This window comes from Hypanus sabinus, chromosome 2 (genome assembly GCF_030144855.1).
Source record: "Hypanus sabinus isolate sHypSab1 chromosome 2, sHypSab1.hap1, whole genome shotgun sequence".
In the NCBI taxonomy this organism is placed as follows: Eukaryota; Metazoa; Chordata; class Chondrichthyes; order Myliobatiformes; family Dasyatidae; genus Hypanus; species Hypanus sabinus.
Genome location: NC_082707.1, coordinates 125114475 through 125140786, shown reverse-complemented (window position 1 = coordinate 125140786; position 26312 = coordinate 125114475). Strand labels below are relative to the sequence as shown.

Genomic DNA, 26312 nt, shown 5'->3' with positions numbered 1-26312 from the left:
GTCCAATCTTTCCTTCAGCTTGTATTTAAACTATTTTACCGTTAGAATCAGTAACTTATTGATTCTATTCAAATAAGCCTGGCTTTATAAGCCTAAATATAATGATCACCTGCATCATAGAAACAAAGGACAGTAATAAATATACCTTGTAATGTGTCAGTAGTTAAGAATAATATTCTATTCCACAGCTTCAGTTCAAAGTAAATGCATTATCAACATGCATTTGTGTTATTGTATACTACCTTGCTGTTCATTTTCTTGCAGGCATTTAATGGGGAAAGAAAGAAATACAATAGAATTTTTCAAAAACCTAGATAAACAATCAAAAAGACTGACAAACAATGTGCAACAGAAGACAAATCAAACAGCTAAAAGGTATACTGAGAACATGAGTTGTATAGAGTCCTTGAAACTGAGGCTATAGAATCAGTTCAGAGTAATGGTGAATAAGCTTATCCACACTGGATCAGAAGCCTGATGATTGTAAGGTAATCATTGTTCCCAGACAGATGGACCAAGGGTTTCTGTAGCTCTTGGTCAATGGTGGCAACGAGAAGAAGGCATGGCCTCTTCTGGATCAAGTTGGATTTGGAGCTCGTTCCAACCGTGAGCGGGAAATAATCATGGGTAGGAAAATGTCTCATGGTAGCGCAGCAGGTAATCGTGTTGTTTCACCACCTCAGGGTCTAAACTTTGACCTCAATCTCCATTGCTGTCGGTGGTTTTGGTTCTGTCTGTATGGATTATCACCCCTGTGGCAGGGTTATGTTTCCTCCCATGTACTAGAGACGTAGATTAGATTCATTGGATATTGGTAGTTGTCCCTGAGTGTAGACGGTCAGAGGAGTTAATTGGCATGTGTTAGAGAGTAATTAATAAAGAACTAAGTGAGGGAATGGAATTGATGGGACTGCTCTAAGAATTCACATAAATTCATTGGGCTTATTGGGCTTATTCATGCCATATGGAAATCTGAGAAATTACATAAGATCCAACAAACCCAAACCTATCAACTTAGCTGAGTGTTGCTAGCTTAGGAAAGGAAATGAAGGTAAACTTCAACTTCATTGTGGGAGGGAAATCATTGGGAATAAATTTACCGTCATAGGGTTCCCAGTAGACCTTAACTAATTTTTGTGTCAATTAACATTATCAAAATTGAATTGTTCCTTTCTGGTGTTATAAGAATGTTTTGAAAAACTGCTATGAAACTGTTCCACCAGTAAAACTATCAAGCTCTCAAGAGGAAATGTATTTTTGATTAAAAACTGTAGAGATTTGGTCTTAGGAATATCACTGTCCAAACGATTTATAAGCTGCAAAATATTTTACCCAAATTTCCAGTGGAGCAAAGCTGAGTCACAGGAGAACAGTCCCAGTCCTCAGACTAACAGCTTTGCACATTCTTATTGACAATGCCTGAAAGCATTAGTGAATAATGTTTTAAGAAAATTAATCTTTGAAATGTTATAAAATGACAGCTTGTCCTATTTTTATGGTACTTGTTGGTCCAGTTTTAATGCTTTAATTTGCTTATTATTTCCATGCATGTAAAGTGACCCCTGAGGTGTTTCATGTCAATGGTAATTTGTACCTTAGATGTACAACAAAGAAGCAGGCACTTATCAAAGAGTGGATTTGCATCCCGGTGCTTTTTGTAGCTGTAGAGGAGCAAATCTTTGTTGTACAGTTAACTCAATTGTTGAAAATTTTCTGTTAATTGTGCACACTCTCCTCCCTCAGAAGGGTTTAAAAGATCCTGTGGTACAATGTTCAATAAGAGCAAAGTATTCTGTCTGTTTCCTAGCCAATATTTGTCTCTCTTTCATTTAGTTCTAGAGTTCTAGTTTGTATCTCTAGAATAGATTATCCCAATGATGGCATGCCTGCTTGTGAGCAAACAACTCGTTGATAGAATATAACACCATAAAACCATGAGACATATGACAGTATTAGACTGCTCAGCCCATTGAGTCTGCTCCACCATTCTGTTATGGCTAATTTATTATCCCTCTCAAACCTGTTCTCCCACCTTATCTCCATAACATTTGATGATCTGTCTAATCACGAACCTATCAGCCTCTGCTCAAAGAATACCCGATGACTTGGCCTCAAAAGCAATCTTTGGCAATGAATTCCACAAATTTATCACTGTCACAGATGATGCCATTGCCATCACCCTCCACCTGACCCTAACCCACCTAGATAAAAAAGACACATACATTCGAATGCTGTTCATAGACTTCAGTTCAGCATTCAACACAATCATCCCTCAGAAACTGATTGGAAAGCTGAGCCTACTGGGCCTGAACACCTCCCTCTGCAACTGGATCCTAGACTTCCTGACTGGGAGACCTCAGTCAGTCTGGATCAGGAGCAGCATTTCCAACACCATCACACTGAGCACAGGGGGGCCCCAGGGTTGCGTGCTCAGTCCACTGCTGTTCACTCTGCTGACACACGACTGTGCTGCAACACACAGCTCGAACCATATCATCAGGTTCGCCGATGACACGACCGTGGTGGGTCTCATCAGCAAGAACGATGAGTCAGCTTACAGAGAGGAGGTGCAGCGGCTAACGGACTGGTGCAGAGCCAACAACCTGTCTCTTAATGTGAACAAAACAAAAGAGATGGTTGTTGACTTCAGGAGGACACGGAGTGACCACTCCCCACTGAACATCAACGGCTCCTCGGTAGAGATCGTTAAGAGCACCAAATTTCTTGGTGTTCACCTGGCGGAGAATCTCACCTGGTCCCTCAACACCAGCTCCATAGCAAAGAAAGCCCAGCAGTGTCTCTACTTCCTGCGAAGGCTGAGGAAAGTCCATCTCCCACCCCCAACCTCATCACATTCAAAGGGATTGTATTGAGAGCATCCTGAGCAGCTGCATCACTGCCTGGTTCGGAGATTGCACCATCTCGGATCGCAAGACCTTGCAGCGGATATTGCGGTCAGCTGAGAAGATCATCGGGGTCTCTCTTCCCGCCATCACGGACATTTACACTATACGCTGCATCCGCAAAGCAAACAGCATTATGAAGGATTCCACGCACCCCTCATACAAACTCTTCTCCCTCCTGCCATCTGGGAAAAGGCTCTGAAGCATTCGGGCTCTCACAACCAGACTATGTAACAGTTTCTTCCCCCAAGCTATCAGACTCCTCAATACCCAGAGCCTGGACTGACACCTTACTGCCCTATTGTCCTGTTTATAATTTATTGTAATGCCTGCACTGTTTTGTGCACTTTATGTAGTCCTGGGAAGGTCTGTAGTCTAGTGTAGTATTTTTCTGTGTTGTTTTTTACGTAGTTCAGTCTAGTTTTTGTACTGTGTCATGGTCCTGAAAAATGTTGTCTCATTTTTACTATGTACTGTACCAGCAGTTATGGTCAAAATGACAATGAAAAGTGACTTGACTTGTCTGGCTAAAGAAGTTCTTCCTCATCTCTGTTCTAAAAGAATGTTCCTGTATTCTGAGGATGTGTCCTCCGATCCTAGACTCACCTACAATCGGAAATTGCCTCTCTACGTCCACTCTACCTAGGCCTTTCAATATTTGATAGGTTTCAATGAGATCCCCCTCCCCCATTCTTCTAAACTCCAGTGACTACATGCTCTGAGCCATCAAACGCTCCTCAGACATTAAACCTTTTCATTCCTAGATTAATTTTAGTGAACTTCCTCTGGACCCTCTCCAATGGCAGCACATCTTTTCTTCTAAAAGTAAGGCAAAGTCAGGACATCTTTCAAGAGTGCAAACCCTCGCAAGGCGTTAGGCCCTGGTGGTGTACGTGATGGGGCTGTGAAAGTCTATGTCATCCAGCTAGTGAGAGTGCTCAAGGAAACCTTCAGTCTCTCACTGCTGCAGTCACCTGCTTCAAAGGAAGAGCAGAGTGAGCTACCTCAATGTCTGTCACCCAGTGGTACTCACATCTGCTGTGATGAAAAGCTTTGAGAGGTTGGTCAGGGCTGAAATCAACTCCTGCCTAAGCGCAGACCTGGACCTGCTGCAATTTGCCTGTTGCCACAATAGGTGTACCGCAAATGCAGCCTCACTGGTTCTCCACTCGTCCTTGGATCACCTGGACAGTAGCAATACCCATGTCAAGCTACTGTTTATTAACTACAACTCAGCAATCAACACAATCGTATTGTCAGTTTAAATCAACAAGCTCCAAACATTGGGCCTCTGTGACTCCATCTTTGATTTCCTCACCGGGAAACCATAGTCAGTATGGATTAGAAATAGCATTTCCTCCTCACTGACAATCAACACTGGTGCACCTCAAGGATGCATGCTTAGCTCATTGCTCTACTATCTCTACACCCACAATTGTGTGGCTAGACACAGCTCAAATGCCATTTATAAATTTACCAATGATGCAACTACTGTTAGCAGAATTTCAGATGGTGTCGAGGAGGCATACAGGAGCGAAATAGATCTGCTGGTTGAGTGGTGTTGCAACAACAACCTTGCACTCAATGTCAGTAAGGTCAAGAAATTGGTTGTTGACTTCTGGAAGGGGAAGTCGAAGGAAAACATACCTCCTTGTTAAAGGATCAGCAGTGGAAAGGGTGAACAGTTTCAAGTTCCTGGGTGTCAATATCACTGAAGATCTATCCTGGGCCCAACATATTAATGCAATTGCAAAAAAGGCATGGCAGCAGCTATATTTCATTAGGACTAGAACTGATATGGCACCAAAGATGCTTGCAAATTTCTACAGATATACCAGAGAGTTGCATCACCATCAGGTATGTTGGGGCCACAGTATAGGATCAGAAAAAGCTGCAGAAAGGTGTTAACTCTCCATCATGGGCGTTAACCTCAACAGCATCCAAGAAACCTTCAAAAGGCAATGACTCAAAAAGGTGGTGTCTATTATTAAGGACCCTCATCACCCATGACATGCCCTCTTCTCATTGCTGTCATCAAGGAGGGGGTACAAGAGCCTGAAGACACACAATCAATTATTCAGGAAAAGCTTCTTCCCCTCTGCCATCAGATTTCTGAATGGACAATGAATCCATGAACTCCACCTCAGTATTTATTTCCCTCTCTTTTTAATATATTTATTTTATTTATATATATACTTACTATAATTATTATGTGTTGCAATGTACTGCTGCTGCAAAACAACAAAGCTCATGACATATGCCCAGGGATATTAAAACTGATTTTGAAAACTGTTCACAACAAGTGCATCCTGACCAATGCCTTATTAAGCTTCAGTGTTACATTCTTGTTTTTATATACTAGTCCTTTTGAAATGAAGTCTTGCACCTCATTTGGCTTTAAGAAACAATCTGCAAATTAACTTTTAGGGAATGCTGTACAAGGACCCCCAAGTCCCTTTGCACCTCTCATTTTTGAATTGTCTCCCCGTTTAGAAATTAGTCGATGCCCTTATTCCTTCTACCAAAATGCACAACCGTAAACTCCCTACACCATATTCCACCTGCCACTTTATCCATTCTCCTAATCTGTCCAAGTCCTTCTGCAGACTCCCTGCTTCCTCAACACTACCTGTCTTTCCACCTATCTTCATATAATCTGCAAACTTGGCGACAAAGCCATCAGTTCCATCATCCAAATCACTGACATTGACATATAACAAGATTCTACCATTATCTTGAAAATCAAATGCAAATTAATATTTAAGTTGAGTAGCCTCGGTGCTTGATCTTGATGTAAATTTGTTGGGGGTGGAGACAAAATGCTACTGTGTAGATCCAATGTGAGTGTTTGGTCAGATATTTCAATGATTTTTCATAGCAATTCTTTCCGAGGCAAAGCAGGCAACAACTGGCTTTGGATGAAGGGTCTTTGACCAAGAGTATTAACCCTGCTTCTCTGTTAACCATTTTTAATGTTTAATTTATAGTGTAGAACCAAGACTACATGAGAGACAATGACAGTTATTCCCCATAACTGTAAATGCTGCTCATATTCACCTTTAATAAAATTCATATTCACTTCTAATAAAAATTTTAAAAACTTCAAATGCTGGATATCTGAATTAAAGGCAGAAAACAGTGTAAGTAGTCAGCAGGTCAGGCATTATTTGTACAAATAGAGCTATTGTTTCACATTTATTTAAGAGGAAAGAAATCAAATTAGTTTTCAGAAAAGGTAGGGAAGGGATGGATAGGACAGAGGGTATATCTCTGGAATAGTGATACCAGGGTTGCTATGGAGATGAGCTGTAGAGGTCATCCATTTGATGAGTTAATAAAGAGAGTGACAGAGACAGAGAACGAATTGAATAAAATCCATGAGGTAAGTTCAGTTAAAAAGCAAGAATATAAATAAAGGAATCTAGAAAGTTGTGAAATGCAAGATGAGAGATTCATTTGTCAGGTTAGGTTATTCAGTCACTCCAAGCTATAGTGGGCATGTGTAAGAGCAATCTGCTAGTCTACTGCTCTGCCCTGTCCTGTCTTCTATGCTCTGGTCACTCTCAGAATTTCCCAGTCTAATTACCCCTTCAGTGGAACGTAAGGTTAGGAATGATCTTTACTCTGCAGTGGGACTCATGTCAAATGCAAAGTGTTGATAAACTCCTGGACAAACCTGGTAAAATTTGCCCAGAGATATGAAACTATACTGAGCTGGCCATCAGCATATCTCGCTCTGGGTAATGCTGAGAAAATTTAAGTGTTCCATGATGGAAAGTCCAGGCCTAAAGTTTAAAGCATGTGAACTTTGTCGTTGATTTTAATATTTCATCTTGGAGAAGCAATAGAGTGGGCAGCGACTTAGACAACAGGCATATTGCCAAGTCTAGATATTGAAAGAGAGTGTGTATGCCTGAGATTGCCTTAAAATGGATTTTTGCCAATTCTATCTATGACTTAATCAGAAGGGCAATAACACAGAGTGGAAGGATTTGTAATTGGTACTGCAGTGTGTGTAAGAATTTTGTGCGATGCTAGAAACCAATGAACATTTTATTAGGGCACCTGGGCCTGCACATTACTCTAATTTGGTAAAGAAGCAAACCAGATGGACAGAACCCTCAGATTAGATCTTTATTACTCCAGGAGGGTAATAATAGCAATTTAACTGTTGGAAAGTGCTGGATAATGGATAGCCAGCATTCAACAGTTCCACTTGCTCAGGGAAGATTTCATAATCACAAATTTCATATTTTATTTAATACAAAGTCTTCCCTTTCCTTTCAAAATTAAAGCAACCAAACAAGTCCAGATGGTTCAGTGTCTAATATATTTTTCTGAAACATGCAGCTGCAGAACTGGTATTTTTCTTCAGATTCTTGAGACATGCTACACGGCTAACAGAATGATTGTAAAAGCATCCATTACCTTACATTAAAACATGTTTTGTTTCGGATTAATGAAAGGATGTGGACAAAGTTCTTTTCCAAAAATATACTGTACTTTATTCATAAAATATACAATTATTTGATATATTCTGAACTTTGAAATTTTGTTGCTTTTCGTTGTATCTAGCATATAAAAATTTATCAAAGGACAAAGAGGGATGAGATATTCCAGTGTAAACTGGATGTGAAATCATGCTAACTGGTGTTCTTTGGTGTTGAACTCAGGCAAACATGTTAAAGTATAAGGAGCCTGAAGGATATCAGAGAATTATTTCCCCCTGCCAACCTGAAATTACACTGCTAGTTTCTGTTCTGAATCAGATCCTAAGTCTCTCCTGCAGCATTTCTTACTGAATGTCAAGGCACTTCATACCAGTAAACCATTTGACACTGGAATCTGCCCATGAACTAAGCCATGATCTCACCTTTGGTCATCATGCCCTTTCATCTCTCATTGGGGCAGTGTTACCCAGTGTCAATGGGTGTCCTCATAGCTCCTGCCTCTGTAGTCCTGTGGACAGCTTCTCCTAATAATTGACAGAGTTTCTGTTTATTTTGTACTTTGGACCATGTGGGAAAGGGAGAAGGATATTCTTGAAATTTGCCATACTCTCTCAAAGAATCCCACTAAAAAAAAAGTTGATAAGAATTGAACAATGTGTTCTGGATAAAAATTACAATCATAGATAGTGATTTTATTTTGAAGTGCTTCAGTGTGTTCTTACTGGTGCTAGACTTTCTTGCAAACAGTATGAGATTTAGGTCCTTCCAAGCATCTGTCCCATAGCACTAGAAAGGCACACTCCACCAGCATGCTCTACCATGTATATGTGTGGGTAAATGATTGGCTGACTGTCAGGAGGCAAAGAGTGGGAATACAAGTGGACTTTTCTGGTTGGCTGCTGGTGGCTATCAGTGTTCTGTAGGGGTCACTGTTGGGATCGCTTCTTTTCACATTATATGTGAATGATTTGGACGATGGAATTGATGTCTTTGTGGCCAAGTTTGCGAACATTACGATGATAGGTGGAGGGGCAGTTAGTGTTGAGGAAGCGGAGAGTCTGCAGGAAGACTTAGTCTGATCAGAATGGGCAAGGAGATAGCTGGTGGAATATAGTGTAGGGAAATATATGGTCATGTATTTCGGTAAAAGGAATAAAAGTCTAAACTATCTAATAAATGGGGAGCAAATTTTGAAATCAGAGATGAAAAGGGACTTGGGAATCCTCATGCAGGATTTCCTAAAGTTTAATTTGCAGGTTGAGTCAGTGGTAAGTAAGCAAAATGCAATTTTAGATTTCCTTTCAAAATGACTATAGGATAAAAGCGAAGACGTAATGCTGAGGCTTTATAAGACATTGGTTACAAGACACTTGGAGTAGTATGAGCAGTTTTGGGTCCCTTATCTAAGAAAATATATGCTGCCATTGGAGAGTGTCCCAAGGAGGTTCACAGGAATGACTCTGGGAATGAAAAGTTTAACATATGAGAAGTGTTTGATGGCTCTGGGCCTATATTTATTGGAATTTAGAAGAATGAGGAGGCATCTCATTGAACCCTATCAAACACTGAAGGGCTTAAGTAGAGTGGATGTGGAGAAGATGTTTCGTAAAGTGGGAGAGTCTAAGACCATCCTCAGAACAGTGGGTTGTTCATTTGGAACAGACATGAGGAGGAACTTCTTTAGCCAGGGGATGGCGAAATCTGTGGAATTCTTTGCCACAGGCAGCTGAGGAGGCCAAGTCATTGGGTATATTTGAAGCAGTGCTTAATAGAGTCTTAATTAGTAGGACATTGAATGTTATGGAGAGGAAACAGGAGAATGGAGTTGAAAGGGGTAATAAATCGCCAGCGATGGAATGGCAGGGCAGACTGAATGGGCTGGATGGCCTAATTATGCTCCTGTGTCTTATGGTCCAATGGATGGGAGGGTTAGAGTGGAGATGTAGTCGGAGCTTCGGTTGAGAGCTTCTTGAAAGACTTTGTGTACAGGTGCAACAGAGGCTGTGGATGTAGTCCGAGAGCGGTGGTGGTCTCAATTGACTTCTGGATCTGGAGTATAGAGTTAGGGTCACGAAGATGATCATGCTAAGTCCCATTGATGGAGGAGCCGAGTAAGCGACCTAAGAAGAGGAGTTAGATGAGACTGTTGTGCTAGGTTTAAGACCTGATTAGACAGGACTCCTTTAAGTTATGCTTAAGCGTACATCACATGCAATGTGAAAACCTGCTTCTGCATGAATGGCACGTGCTCTCTGCATTTATGTAGCTGCTGTTCATCAGTACCCATCACCGCACATAAACTGGCATCTGCCTCTCCGTGCAAGTACAGAAAAACTCCATTTATCAGTCCAATCAGAACTTTGGTAGTGCCAGAGAAGCATATTTTCCAGACTTTATTCCTATCAGATTTCATTCCTATGAATATTCCCAATGACTTCACTCAATTTTTAAGAAAAAGTTACAAATATTCCACCGAACCCGGTAAATTTAAAAGGAGTGTGCCAAACAGAATCAGTTGAGCATGGAATTTGAACCAGTTATGCTTTAAAAGATATCAGAACCCAGAATCCAGATATGTGGAAGGGAGCAAGGGACCATAGTGAGCTTCAAGACCTTGGCCTCAATATCTCTTTGTGCAATTAGATCCTCAATTTTCTCACTTGCAGACTCCACTCAGTTCAGATTAGCAATGTTTCCTCCACAATCTCCAGCATAGGTGCACAAGGCTGTCCACATAGCTCACTTTATACTTATGATAGTGAGGCTAAGCACAGCTGTAATGCCATATTTAGGTTTGCTGACGGCACCACTGTCGCTAGCCAAATCAAAGGTGGTGACGTATCAGCATATTGAAGGGAAATTGAAAATCTGGCTGAGTGAGGCCACAACTGCAACCTCTCACTCAGTGTCAGCAAGACCAAGGAGCTGATTATCGACTTCAAGAGGAGGAAACTGGAAGTCCTTCACTGGGGGATCAGAAGTGGAGAGGGTCAGCAACTTTAAATTATCACAGTTATCATTTCAGTGTTCACTTCTCCTGGGCCCAGCATGCAAGTGCAATTACAAAGAAAACACAGGAACGCCTCTGCTTACTTAGAAGTTTGACAAACTTCTATCGCTGTGTGGTAGAGAGTATACTGACTAGTTGCATCATGGGTTGATATGGAAACACAAATGCCCTTGAATGGAAAATCCTACAAAAGGTACTGGGTATGGCCCAGTCCATTATGGGTAAAACTTTACCAACCATTAAGTACATCTACGTGGAATGCTGCTGCAGGTAATTAGCATTCATTATTGGGAACCGCCTAGGCCATACTCTCTTCTCACTGCTTCTGTCAGGAAGAATATACAGGAACCTCAGGAAACACACCAGCAGGTTCAAAAACAGTTATTACCCCTCAAACATAGGGCTCTTGAACTAGTGGTGATAATTTCATTTACCCCATCTCTGAACTGTTCTCACAACCTATTAACTCACTTTCAAAGACTCTTCTTCTTACATTCTTGATATTTATTGTTTATTTATTATTATTTCCTTTTTTCTTTTGTATTTGCACAGTTTTTGCCTTTTGCACATTGGTTGTTTATCCTATTGGATTTGGCCTTTCATTAATTCTATTATGTTTCTTGGATTTACTGAGTATGCTGCAAGAAGATGTTTCTCAGGATTGTATTTGTTGACATATATGTACTTTGATAATAAATTTACTTTGAACTTTGAGTGGAAGGGAGTGCAGAAATCAGCACTGGGTGTACCAGACACTAAGCCACTGTGGTTTCTAAATAGTCAGACAGTGGAGAATTTGAGTTATTCTGTATGGCATATACGTGGATGTTAATGAAAAGTTTGACCACCTTCTCAGATCATGCGGAAAGTTCAGGTTCAGTGGCTAAGTTTCTAATAATATTCCCTCGCAGAGACTATAAAAACATTGCACAGTCCGGAAAAACTCCTAAGCTACTGCAGTGAATCTCCTATTAGATAACTCCACAATAAATGATAATTAACAGGACAGAGTAAGGATGTAGCTGATAAATATTTTCACTTGAGAAATACTGAGCTTATCTGGTGCAATAAATAAAAACACATGATGATATAGCGTTATGTAAATATATTAAATAAACTGAGGTCAGAATATCTATATATACTAAGGAAGCTGGTGATCTGCCCAGAAGGAAGCACTGCAGGTGACTGACAGAATAATTCACAGGTTTTCTTTTAGGTGAATCACTATCCCCAGAGCTTGTTTGTTTGTAGCCTTGTTTTGATTTTCATTTTCAGACAATTGAAATGTGGAGGTCACAGAGCATCTCTGGATATTGCAATTTAAAAAAATAATCAAGTTTGTGGGTGTTTCAGCAAATTTTCCCCAAGCTGAATAATTTAGCTCCCACACCTTGGACTACTGTGGTCCAGTTCTAAATTAAAAGCATCTGACAGGTGTAAAGATCTTTGATTGCCTGGCATCTTCAGCCTCAGTGGAAATTCCTCAGGTTAGCCAAGCTTCCGGATGTGGAGTTTAAATTTATAATCTAACTGACACTTCCCTTTCAGCTGATATTTATTAATGAAGCTTGTGATGGCATGATGTGAGAATTCTTCTGTTTCATTAGGTCTCTAACCACATGCCGTTATTACTTTGTTAGAATCCATCATATGGTAACCGGGTAACAAGGTGTGGATAAGCACACTGATCTAGAGTCTGGATTCACAACCAGTCTCTTACAACATACACAAGTGCCAAGTAGTCTGAAAATGTTGCAGGTCTTTACTCAAAATGTGACAAGAAGGTAGTTGAGAATGACATTTGGATGAACACCCAAGATGGAATAATTTGTTTCCAGGTTAAATGTGAGTTTCTCATATTGACTGATTATTGTTTCCCAACTGGCAAACAGGCCACAGGATAAAACAAAATGCGTGTAAAATATGATGGTATTGCAGAAAAGTAGCTCTATCATTTAAACTGTGGATGGCTGTTGGTAGAAATTCCAGTAGCCCTGTTAGTAGCATTGAATGAGCAAAGCAGTGGGTATGGAGAAAGGCTTAGGTATTAGCTTTCTGCTGAAGGCATCTCTTGTAGGAGACTATTTTCAGAGCTCAGCGTACTTCCCTTTCTCTTTTCTAAGACTAGATCCAAGCAGTTGGTAGACCTTGGACGACAGTGGATATTTGCAGTGGCTGCTGATGGAGATAGATTCAGCATAGGAGACAGGTGTAGAATTGGTAGGATGAAGAGAGAGATGAGGATCGGAGGCAAGAGATTAGTACTCAGAGTTGGTCTAGCCCAGGAAGCATGGGAAAGTTTGGCATCATTGTTGTGAAATTGGCATAGTGTTGGTATAATGGTTTGTGGAAATGGACTTGGGGATAGGAGATTAAATTGGAGGGTGGATTAGATCAGAGATGGTATGGGTGAAGGGGGGAAGAACACTTGGAAACTGGCATGGCATAGGTGGGTGAGTGGATCAATCTGTTGAGGCCACTAAACAGAACGGGAAATGTGGAGGAGGGATCATTTTGAAGCATAGCCAACACCACATCAATATGGGGAATGAGATTCTTTTTTTTTTATTGCATTTTTAAATGATTACAAAGTATGAAAAAACAATGTATATAACCCATACCCCCTCCCCTTAACCCCTCCCCCCTAACTGCCCTATAGAAAAAAAAAAGAAAGAAAGAAAGAAAGAAAGAAAGCCTGGTTATTGGAAGATCTCCACATGCTCCATGGAATTCGTAATAATTTTAATATGTATATTTATTTCTTTCCCCTAATAACCAATTGTTTCATCTTCAAAGCATCTATATATTTAATCCTGTCTTTTGTAAATAAGGGCTCCAAATTTTCAAAAATGTTTCATATTTATCTCTTAAATTATAAGTAATTTTTTCTAATGGAATACAACCATAGATTTCTTTCTTCCAAGAATCTATACTTAAATGTGTATCCGATTTCCAAGTAACTGCAATAGCTTTTTTGGCTACTGCCAAATGAGATTTGTAATGGAGTATTCTAGGGGCTAGCCTGGTGACTAAGGATGATTTACTTAATAGGCAGGTGTTCTAGTCACACTCTAAAGGAGTTGATCAGTTCCTACTTGAGCGTATTGAATCAATATTCATCAACACAGGAATCCCAGAATCAGAATCAGGTTTAATATCATTGACATATGTCATAAAAAGTGTTGTTCTGCAGCAGCAGTACATTGCAATACATAAAAAGACACTATAAACTATAATGAGAAATATATATATATAATTAAATAAGTAGTGCAAAAAGAGAGGGAAATATAGTGAGGTAGTGTACATGGGTTCATTGTACATTCAGAATTCTGATAGCAGAGGGGAAGAAGCTGTTCTTAAAACACAGAGTGTGTGTGTCTTCATGCTCCTGTACCTCCTCTGTGATGATAGTAGTGAGAAGAGTCCTGGGTGATGGGGGTCCTTAATGATGGATCTCAATAGAGTCATAGAGAACGACAACGCTATACCATCTAGTCCCATCAGCCCATACCTGGACCATAGCCCTCCATACGCCTCCCATCTATTTACTTATTCAAACTTAAATGCAGCAGTCAAATCTATCTCCACCACTTCTTCCGGTAGTTTGTTCCACACTCACACCCTCCTCTGAAAAAAGCAATTTCCACTCAGGTTCCCTTTAAATATTTCACCGTTCACACTTAACCCATGACCTCTATTTCTAGTCTCTCCCAAACTCAGTGGGGGAAAAAGCCTACTTACATTTATCCTATCTAGAACCCATCATAACTTTTTATACCGCTATCAATTCTCCCCTATGCTTTAGGTAATAAAGTCCTAAACTATTCATCCTTTCCCTACAACTCAGGTCCTCAAGTCCCATCAACATCCTTGGAAATTTTAATGATACTGATTATTTTTCCTATGGGTAGATGACCAGAACTACAAACAATACTCCAAATTTGCCCTTGCCAATGTCTTATACAACTGCAATGTAACATCCCAACTCCTGTACCCGTACTTAGATTTATGAAGGTCAATGTGCAAAAAGCTCTCTTTATGACTCTATTTACATATGGCACCACTTTCAAGGAATTATGAGTCTTTATCCCCAGATCCCTTTGTCCTACTGTAACTAATTACCCTACTAACTTTACTTGTAACCTATGGTATATCCTCTCTCTTCAGCCACTCACCTACACACTAAGGGCAACTTGTCTAACCTACCAATCTGCACTTATTCACTGTACTGTCACTGCAAAATGACAACACGCAAAGTCAAGAGTGAATGTGTGTCACTGAACCCTGAGGCAGCAGCTCCTCCCCAGGAATACCGAGTGACGGCCACAACTCAGACCACCTGATGGACAACATAAGGTCTCTGATGTTTTTTCTCTCTACAGGGGCTGACATCGTGGAGTATAACCCCTATATAAATAAAAATGACATCAACATGGGGTGGTACGGTAGCGTAACAGTTAGTGCTACACTATTACAGCTCAGGGCGTTGGAGCTCAGTTTTGATGTCCCCTGAAAGACAGTTTGTACGTTCTTCCCATGTGCATGAGTGTCTCTTCTGGATGCTGCAGTCTCCCCCATATTTCAAAAACATTCCAATTAGTGGATTAATTATTTGTTGTAAATTATCCCATGATTAGGCTAGGACTAAATTGGGGGATTGCTGGGCTGTACAGTATCTCAATCAATAAATAAAAGGGAATTGATTCCGTTTTAAAGGCAAAGGGTGGTCACACCAAAAATTGATTTGATTTGGTTTTTTGCTGTTTACTGCTCTTTATAGTAATGTTTTGATTTTTAGAAACTTTTTATTTCATTATTTTTTAAAGCAACTTTGCTTTATAGATTTTTTTTACATGTGCTGAAGACTTTTGCTCAGTACTATATATACATATTGTCATTTATAGTTCTTTTATTATTATGTATTACAATGTACTGCTACTGCAAAGCCAAAAATTTGACAACATAAGCCAATGATATTAAACCTGATTCTGATCCTAATTCTTTCTGCTAGAGGTTAACTGCAGTTGAATAACAAAGGATTACCTGTAATCTCTGCTCTATTATCAAACTTTCTGTCCAGTTTGAGGTTGCTAAAATATGTGCAGCACTTTTTGTATGGATTCTTGGAAAAAAATCAGAAATGTGATGTGATGGAGGGATTGAAGGAGATTTTATGGGTGATTACTGTGCAGGCAAAGCTTTACTTGTAAACAACCCACAGTGACTGCAGTGGTGAGTCAGCTCAGGCGCAGAGAGACACTGTCCTGTCACTTGCATGGCAACACTGATGTCATAGAAATGTGTCCACCTATTGAAATTGAGGGGATGTGATTGATTGGGAAAAAAAATGATCTCAAATAAAAAAAATTCCTAATTATAAAGGACAATGACGCGGCATCTGAGCCACGGCAGGAAATGTATCGCCCTCCTGTTCGTCAGCAGGGGCTTTAACATTATGCCCTCTCTCTTTGTTCCATTATCCAAGTCCTATCTTCCATGCATATTGTGTATCCCTGGCCCTTACTGTGACTCATTACTATCTCAAGGCTTCACAGACATCATACACTGTTGACAGATTTACAATCAGCCAATCAAAGGAAAGGTATCATAGTTTAAAAAAAATTAAAATGTAATACAGACAATCCCTCTTACCCTGGACTTTTGCAACACACACACACACACACACACACTTCAGGCCGATGTTCTTCATCAGGACCTGAGTCCAACATTTTGTGTGTGTTGCTTTGAATTTCCAGCATCTGCAGATTTTCTTGAGTTTGGGATACCACCCTGGGCTTTTAATTGTTCTAGTCACACTGACCTGATATTTGCTTAACACCCTAACTAACCACTTGGCTAACTTCTGCAGAGTAATGGTGAAGAAAGGAATCGTATGTACATTACTTCAAAGTATCAATTGCTTTCATTTTGTCGCTACTCTGATTTATGTATTCACCTCCTGAGCAGTGGTATCTGAATGCCATAGAGAAGGGCAGATGAGGAAGATCAACCAGTAAGCTATTCCGCCATCTTCTACCTCCTTTCTTCCAAACACAAACGCCAGCTACGAGAACAGAGTACCATCCATCAGGTGAGACCAGGAGGAAGCCAGCTTCAAAAGAAAGAAAATAAAGATCAGTTTTATTTGTTGCATGCACATCAAAACGTACAGTGAAATGCATTATTTGGGTCAAATCAAGGACATGGCTTAATTCCTGCTTCACTTTACATTCCCATTTCACCTCTGGGCTCTTGGGTGTCAAAGATCTGTAAGTGTCATTCTTAAATGTATTCAACAATAGGCATTGTTCCCCCCTGGGAGGGAAAAATCCAGATTTCATGAAACCCAGGGGACAAAGTTTGAAACCTGCTCCAGTGCTAAATGTTGCCCCCTTTATCCTGAACCTATAATCATCCATCAAAGACTCTCCCACCAAATATTGATTGTAAAACAGTTAAATGCTCAGCTTGGGTTGGCAATGCTCAATACTTATTCACTTCCAAAGCATGTCCAGATACGTCAGGGGGGCAAAGTGAGCCACAGTGGTTATTTCACTCCCTGAAATGGATAGTTCCATAGGTAGCCTACCCAGCTATGTTATAATGCTAACACAGTAAAATACACTTCGTCAATGCGGAAGTGAACATTGATGTAGTGTGGATGGGGAGACACAGAGTGTGCATTGGGAGACAAGGCAGAGTGAAAACTAGGAGACATGGAGCAGTCACTACTAGAAGAGAAAGTGAAGAGAGCTGTGGCCAGCACCAAGACTTGAAGCCATTGACCTATTGGCTGTGCTGTTGAAAGAAATGGTGGAGCCAGCTCTTCAAGGCAGAGTCGACACCACATCTCCAAAAACTGGGATTAATCTGCTAAGAGGCTTGTCCAGGGTGAGCACAGGGAGATATGTTGGAGTCAGTAATGAGCCAGGTCCAGTAGTGTGCACCATCTTAGGGACAGCAATGCAATCTATGGTGGAGGCAGCACTGGGAGCCATGACTGCGGGTACAAACCTCAGCCTTGGCACTTTGTACTAAACCATTCCTTGGACTGTCCTTGGCCATGGTACTTTGCCCTGACCCAGCCTTAGCTCTCCTGCTTGACCCAGGTTGTGAGTCCTGCCACTGACTCCATTTCTCCCATACTTTCCTTGAAAATGTCTCAATATCATAGAGTGTCAAAAAGTTCAAGGTTAATTTGTTATCAAAGTACATGTAAGTCACTATATACAGCCCTGAGATTCATTTTTTTGTGGACATACTCAATATCTTCCAAGAAGACCACAACCTTGTAAATGGGTTTGGAAGCTTGCGTGCCTCAATGACCCAGAGACCTATGTTGGCTGGAGTTAGGGCTTTATGCCTTTGTTCTTGGTAGAGTCACCCCTGACAAATAGGTCAAAGGGTAGAGACCAGATGAAGAGTAGTCCACTGGTCCTCCAGGTTTGGGGGTTCAGCTCAGGGCAAGTAATCCTGACTGCTAATACAAAATTGTTACAGAAACAGCAATGAAAAAGCAGTCTACATCTGAGTGTGACAGTATTCCTAAGTCTCCACCTGAAACTTGCATGAATGATCGTAGTGAAAACCGAGTGCAAGCTACTGACTTGATGAAGGAAACCCTGAACACCAGCAGAGATGGAGGACCTTCATTCCAGTGGCATAATGTGTAAGTAATGCTCAATAAATCCAAAGAATAATAATTGTAATAGAATCAATGGAAGACTGCACCAACTTGGGCTTTCAAACTGTGTGCAAAATACAACAAACTGTGTAAATACAAAAAGAAAGAAGTAATAATAATAAATAATAAATATCGAGTACTTGAGGTGAAGAGTCCTTGAAAGTGAGTACATTGGTTGTGGAAAATTCAATGATGGGACAAGTAAAAAGAGCCGTACAGCACAGAACCAGGGCCTATAGCCCACCCAGTCCATTCCAAACATTATACTGATCTACACTACTTTCATTTACCTGTATTTGGTCTATCCTGGTTTAGTCCTTGGAACCTCCACTGAGTTTTGCACCAGGGGCCGTGAGCCTCAGTTCTGAAATCCTGCTCACTGCAGTTTTGCTGGGAAGTAAAGAACAGGTTACTGCCAAGCACTGTGGAAGAGTGAAAACCCGAAAGATAAAAAGGTTGTCTTTACACATGAATAGAAAGAATAAAATCTGTAAAAGAATAAATTAACAGTTTATGTGGTATAGAATGATTTCTGCTCTTGTACTGTCAATGTGCTCAAGCAAGAGAGATAAAGGGCAAAGATAAGGTAAAGCTCTTAAATTTAAAGTCTTGCTGCTTCAAGGCACTCAAATTAATGGAGGTCACAGCAGATCCGAGTATTATCAGTTCCACTGATAATAGTAGAAAGTTCAAAATGTGTAAGGCAGGCTTCAGAAGCACATTCTTAAAAGGAATCCATAATGCCTTTGTTTCCTTCGTTTGTTTCCAATATGATTTCACTTGGGTTCCCTCTTGCTGCATCTTTGCAGATTAAGGACAAAGTTAGCAAAGGACAGCAGTTTGCTTTTTTTAACAGAGGTTGCTATAGATGCAATAACTCGTACACTTATTTGATGTCCAGACTTGTGCACTGAAATAATATCTTCAGTTTGACAGTACAAATTACAGAAGTAGTAATTAAGGTGTAATTAGCTTTAATAGTTCACCCCATCTGTTTATCTCTTCACTGATGTTTTAATTCTATACTGTAAATCGGCTGATTAAATAACACAGACCTTATCTCAAGCTATTTCCACAGCACTAGCTTTTGCAAAATGGTTACCTACCCTTGGAGGAATGAGTCTAATGCTATCATGGTTCCAATCACACCAGTCACATTTAGGGTTATTTCCAAAGGCACTAATTCCAATTAAAGTCATAGTTCTTTAGACACAGGGCCATAATTCAATGCACGTTCTCTATTCTCTGGGTCTCAGTAGCATGTACACTGACTCCTGGTTGAGTCAAGACACTAGATGGCTGACACCTAGCTGGATCAGGGATAGCATTCACCGAGTCCTTAAAGGTATGGTGACTCCTGGTTGGATCATGGTAGCACATGGCTGATTCATGGTAGGCTTTTTATTCCTATACACCAGTACGAACTGAACCAGCTTCTTGGGTAAGGGTTCAGTATGTACAGGCTTTTCAGTGACACTGGCACCTGGTTGCTACCACATATTATGAAATGGACTCCTTTTTGGGTCCTAGCTCAATATGGATATGCACCTCAATGGTAAAGATTCCACATGCACCAGTTTCTGGTTGGGATATGGGTCCAGAAGCTCTCACCTCTGTGGGAGTCATTGTCACTGGCTTCTTCCGGAATTGGATTTTACCTATCAGATCATAGAAGGAGTTTCATACAGTTTTATGGCAGCTCCCATCCATCTCCTTATTAACTTATTCCCCTTCACAACACACCTTTGGTTCTTTAACCACTTACCTACACTAAGGGGCAATCTGCAGGAGCAAAGTAACCTCTCAGCACATCTTTAGGATATGGGAGGAAACTTACTTGTTCACGGAAAGAACAAGAACAGTACCTGACATCAGGATTGAGCCTGGAGCTCTGGGGCTTCGATGCAGCACACAACTGCTACACTGCCATGTGCTTCACTTTCTATAGGTATCATGGTTGCACACACATTGGCTAATGGGCGATTGTGATTCCGCAATAGTGACCCCAATTATTGTTGATGATACTGACTACTGTAAAGGATTTGCTGTGATCCTATATCCTTTGTCAGCTGTTATGTCCATGGCTGCAAGTGCACTGACTTATTGTAGAGCACAACAAACAGGAGAGGTATAAACCATGCAGAGGGTCAGTTAAATAAATGAAAACTGACCCATTTGTGAATCAGGAAGATTACGAATTGAACCTAGTGTCAATCAGAAAAGTGCGAACTGTGTTGTGAGTGAATTAGGTTGGGGTACAGTTGTCACTGCCTTCATTAAGATCTCTGTGGATTAACCAGGAGATCTGCAGTTTCCTGAGGGCTAGATTTGTAGCATTTAAGATGGGCATTCCATAAACATACAAGAAGTCCAGGTATGAGTTTTTGAAGGCCATCATAGGATTGTAAAAGCAATTTTGTGTGAAATTCCAGACACAAATTGGATGTACAACAGTTATATGAGGGTCTGTTTGCCATCATTTCCTATAAGGCAAAAGCTAACACTGAAGCTTCACTCTCCGATGAACCCAACACCTGTTATACACGCTTCGAAGGTGATTCCACACAGCATCCAGTGACCCTGTGATCTGTGTCTTGGAGGTGGATGTCAGAACATCTTTCAAGATGTTTCTAGTAAAATATCAGATGGTGTACCTAGAAGGGTACTTAAAACCTGTGACAACCAACTGGCTGGAATATTGAAGGACACCTTCAACCTTTCATTGTTGCAGTCAGAGGTTTCCACCTGATTCAAAAGGGCATCTATCATACTGGTACCTAGGCAAAGCAGGTGAGCTGCCTCGACAACTATTGCCCGTGCTTAGGTGTTTTGAGAGGTTGGTCATGGCTATAATTAACCCCTGTCTAAGCAACAACCTGGACCCTCTGCAGTTTGCCTACTGCCTCAACAGGTCTACAGAAGATGCAATCTCAATAGTTTACCACTCAGCCTTCGACCATCTGGGCAACATCAGTATCTATGTCAGAATGCTGTTTATTGATTATTGGTGTTTCAAAATCATCATCCCCACAGTACTAACCAAGAAGCTTTAAAACTTTGGCCTCTGTACATCCCTCTGCAACTGGATCCTCATTGGTAGTCCATAATCAGTGTGGATCAGTGCTAACATCTCTTCCTTTCTGACAATCAAATCAGATACATCTTGAGGTTGCCTGCTTGTCTCTATACTCATGACTGGGTGGCCAGGCCCAGCTCAAATACCATCTATAAATTTTCTGATGACTCAACTGTTGTTGATAGAAGTGATAGAAGTGAGATAGATCGGCTGGTTGGGTGGTGCCACAACTGCACCTTGCACTCAACATCAGTAAAAACAAGGAATTGATTGTGGACTTCAGGAAGGGGAAACTGGGAGAACACACACCAGTCCTCACTGAGGGGTCAGTAATGAAAAGGGTGAGCAGCTTCAAGTTCCTAAGCATCAAAATTTTGAAGGATTTATCCTGGGCCCAGCAGATTGATCCAATCATGAAGTAGGCACACCAGTGGTTATATCTCATTGGAAGCTTGAGAAGATTTGGTATCTCACAAAAATGTTTCCTGGAATGAAAGGGTTTAGATATAAGGAGTACAGGGTATTTGATGGTTCTGGGCTGGAACTCACAGGTTTAAACTAGATTTGCAGGGGGAGGGGAACCAGACTGTTAGAGCAGATGGTGAGGTGGAGGAGGATAAAGGTCATGCAAGAACTGCAAGTATAGTGCATGGAGTAAAGCCAGATCCAACATATAAAGAGGCTTTGAGGAAAGAGAAGCAGAATAAAGGGTGTAAAGGTAGTAAGGTAGAAGGGCTAAAGTGTGTTTATTTCAATACAAGAAGCATCAGGAACAAAGGTGATAAACTGAGAGCTTGGATACATACATGGAATTATGATGTAGTGGCCATTACAGAGACTTGGCTGGCACCAGGGCAGGAATAGATTCTTAATATTCCTGGATTTCAGTGCTTTAGAAGGGATAGGGGAGGGGGAAGGGGAGGAGGGGTGGCATTACTGGTCAGGGATACTATTACAACTACAGAAAGGGTGGGTAATGTAGCAGGATCCTCTTTTGAGTCAGTATGGGTGGAAGTCAGGAACAGGAAGGGAGCAGTTACTCTACTGGGGGTATTCTATAGGCCCCCTGGTAGCAGCAGAGATACTAAGGAGCCGATTGGGAGGCAGATTTTGGAAAGGTGCAAAAATAACAGGGTTGTTATCATGGGTGACTTTAACTTCCCTAATATTGATTGGCACTTGATTAGTTCCAATGGTTTAGATGGGGCAGAGTTTGTTAAGTGCGTCCAGGATGGATTCCTGTCACAGTATGTTGACAGACTGACTAGGGGGAATGCCATACTAGATCTAGTATTAGGTAATGAACCGGGTGAGGTCACAGATCTCTCAGTGAGTGAGCATCTGGGGGACAGTGACCACCGCTCCCTGGCCTTTAACAATATCATGGAAAAGGATAGAATCAGAGAGGACAGGAACATTTTTAACTGGGAAAGGGCAAATTATGAGGCTATAAGGCTAGAACTTGCTGGTGTGAATTGGGATGATGTTTTTGCATGGAAATATACTATGGACATGTGGTCGATGTTTAGGGATCTCTTGCAGGACGTTAGGGATAAATTTGTCCCGGTGAGGAAGATAAAGAATGGTAGGGTGAAGGAACCATGGGTGACAAGTGAGGTGGAGAATCTAGTCAGAAGGAAAAAGGCAGCATACGTGAGGTTTTGAAAACAAGGATAAGATGATTCTATTGAGGAATATAGGGAAGCAAGAAAGGAGCTTAAGAAGGGGCTGTGAAGAGCAAGAAGGGAGCATGAGAAGGCCTTGGCAAGTAGGGTAAAGGAAAACCCCAAGGCATTCTTCAATTATGTGAAGAACAAAAGGTTGACAAGAGTGAAGATAGGACTGATTAGAGATAAAGGTAGGAAGATACGCCTGGAGGCTGTGGAAGTGAGTGAGATCCTCAATAAATACTTCTCTTCGGTATTCACCAATGAGAGGGACCTTGATGACGGTGAGGACAATATGAGGGAGGTTGATGTTCTGGAGCATGTTGATATTAAGGTAGAAGAGATGTTGGAGTTGCTAAAGTACATTAGGACAGATAAGTCCCCGGGGCATGACAGAATATTCAGCAGGCTGCTCCATGAGGCGAGGGAAGAGTTTGTTGAGCCTCCGGCTAGGATCTTTATGTCCACGTTGTTTACGGGAAGAGAGGATTGGAGGGAGGCAAATGTTGTCCTCTTGTTCAAAAAGGGTAATAGGGATAGTCTAGGTAATTATAGACCAGTGAGCCTTACATCTGTGGTGGGAAAGCTGTTGGCAAAGATTCTTAGAGAGAGAATCTATGGGCATTTAGAGAATCATGGTCTGATCAGGGACAGTCAGCATGGCTTTGTGAAAGGCAGATTGTGCCTAACAAGCCTGATAGAGTTCTTTGAGGAGGAGTCCAGGCATTTTGATGAGGGTAGTGCAGTGGATGTGATTTACATGGATTTTAGTAAGGCATTTGACAAGGGTTCCACACGGTAGGCTTATTCAGAAAGTCAGAAGGCATGGGATCCAGGGAAGTTTAGCCAGGTGGATTCAGAATTGGCTTGCCTGTAGAAGGCAGAGGGTCATGGTTGAGGGAGTACACTTGGATTGGAGGGTTGTAACTAGTGGTGTCCCACAGGGATCTGTTCTGGGACCTCTACGTGATTTTTATTAACGACCTGGATGTGGGGGTGGAAGGGTGGGTTGGCAAGTTTGCAGACGACACAAAGGTTGGTGGTGTTGTGGATAGTGTAGAAGATTGTCTAAGATTGCAGAGAGACATTGATAGGATGCAGAAGAGGGCTGAGAAGTGGCAGATGGAGTTCAACCCAGAGAAGTGTGAGGCGGTACACTTTGGAAGGACAAACTCCAAGGCAGAGTACAAAGTAAATGGCAGGATACTTGGTAGTGTGGAGGAGCAGAGGGGAGGGATCTGGGGGTACATGTTCACAGATCCCTGAAAATTGCCTCACAGGTAGATAGGGTAGTTGAGAAAGCTTATGGAGTGTTAGTCGATAAGTCGAAGGATAGAGTTTAAGAGTCGTGGGATAATGATGCAGCTCTATAAAACTCTGGTTAGGCCACACTTGGAGTACTGTGTCCAGTTCTGATCGCCTCACTATAGGAAAGATGTGGAGGCATTGGAATGGGTAAAGAGGAGGTTTACCAGGATGCTGCCTGGTTTAGAGAGTGTGCATTATAATCAGAGATTAAGGGAGCTAGGACTTTACTCTCTGGAGAGAAGGAGGATGAGAGGAGAAATTATAGAGGTATACAAGATATTAAGAGGAATAGATAGAGTGGACAGCCAGTGCCTCTTCCCCAGGGCACCACTGCTCAGTACAAGAGGACATGGCTTTAAGTTAAGGGGTGGAAAGATCAAGGGGGATATTAGAGGAAGGTCTTTTACTCAGAGAGTGGTGAGTGCATGGAATGCACTGCCCGAGTCAGCGGTGGAGGCAGATACACTAGTGAAATTTAAGAGACTACTAGACAGGTATATGAAGGAATTTAAGTTGGAGGGTTATATGGGAGGCAGGGTTTAAGTGTCGGCACAGCATTGTGGGCTGAAGGGCCTGTACTGTGCTGTATTGTTCTATGTTTCTATGAATTTAGAAGAATAAGCAGAGATCTCATGGAAACCTATTGAATATTGAAAGGTCTAGATCAAAGGTTAATCTTATTGTCAAAGTATGCATGTACAGTGCAACTCTGATATTTGTCTTCTCCAGATAGTCAGGAAATACAGAAAAACCGTGAGCGTTGTTAAAAGAAATGACATCAACTTCCCACCCCCACATGAAACAGTAAAAGAAACAAAACTTGCAAGCCTGAAATTCCTAACCCTCCTTTGCACAAAAAAACTAACAGATTGCCCACATGGAAAATGGCAGCTGGAACATCAAAAACCCCCAACCCCCAGTTCCTTCCTTGCAAGAAAAAACCTGACTATACCATCAATTCCCTAACTGCCTCCCTCACAAAAGAACTGTGACAATAACATCAAACTCCCAACCCCCTTCCTCTCGGAAAAGATCAGTAACAGTAGTATCAAAACCCCAACTCTCCTCTCACACACTAACATTAACAGATCACCCACTCAGAAAAATACCAAGAATGCAGTAAAAGTAGCATCTTGTCCATCTGCCAATTGGCAACAAAAAAGAAACACCAAAAACTGAAGGAGACCAATATATAGTACAGAACAATAATCGCACAACTCTCAGAATTTTGAAAACATCCTCCCATCAGCATGAAGGAGTGCAGCTGCACAAACTCAGTCTTTTTGTGAAGAGTGATTGCCATGTTGGGTCCAAATGCCACCAACCCGGTGGTATCTGAGGAGAGTGATCTCTGAACTCCTCCACATTCGCCTTGATGCTTCAATCTTCCTTATTGCTTTGAAATGGAGTCATTCATCACCCTGAACCCCTCTCGTGTCTTCTCAACAAGGCACCTCATGTTCTTGGTACTCTCTGGACACAGCTGAGCACTAGAACATTCGGGCAAATTCCAAGCTGTACATCACAGACCAACCGTTTCCATAACACAATCAAGACAGAAAAAAAAACAAGTGGAAGACATGAAGAAAGTGAAATAATTGAAGAGATTGAAGAAATAGAGTGAATGTAGGGAGAAAGTTTCCTATAGTGGGTGAGTCGGGGACCACAACCTCAGACTAGAGGGCTGTCATTTAGAAGAAAGATTAGGAGGAATTTCATTAGTCAATGGGTAGTAAATATGTAGGATCACAGGTAGTTGTGGAATCCAAGTCACTGAGTGAAGGTTGACATAGTGCCTATAAAAAGTGTTCATCCTCCCCCCTCGGATGTTCTCATGTTTTATTGTTTTACAACATTGAATCATAATGGATTTCATTTGGCTTTTTTGACATTGAACAACAGAAAAAGACCCTTTCATGTCAAAGTGAAAACAGATCTTTACAAGGTGATCTGAGTTAATTACAAATATAACACACTTAATAATTGATTGCATAAGCTGGTGCTCCCAGTTGATTTTAGAAGTCATAAATTAGTTAAATGGAGATCCCCTGTGTGTTTCAATTGATTGTAGTAAAAATGCACCAGCATCTGGAAGGTCTAACTACTGGTGAGTCAGTATCCTGGCAACAACTACACCATGAAGAGAAAAGAACACTCCAAGTAACTCTGTGAAAGGTTATTGAAAAGCACAAGTCAAGAGATGGATACGACAT

At 41.2% G+C, this 26312-nt stretch overlaps 1 protein-coding gene across 4 annotated transcripts in view; it reads left to right on the top strand.

Moving 5' to 3' along the window:
* rgs6 (regulator of G protein signaling 6) overlaps positions 1-26312 on the top strand; it is a 568741-nt gene that overhangs the window by 288718 nt on the left and 253711 nt on the right. Inside the window, exon 1 of one of the 4 annotated variants that reach the window (XM_059954284.1) lies at positions 357-375. The exons of the other annotated variants lie outside the window; for them this stretch is intronic. The gene's annotated coding sequence lies outside the window, so the exon portion shown is untranslated. Of the gene's footprint in view, positions 1-356; positions 376-26312 lie in introns of those variants that run through there. 4 annotated transcript variants of the gene reach the window in all.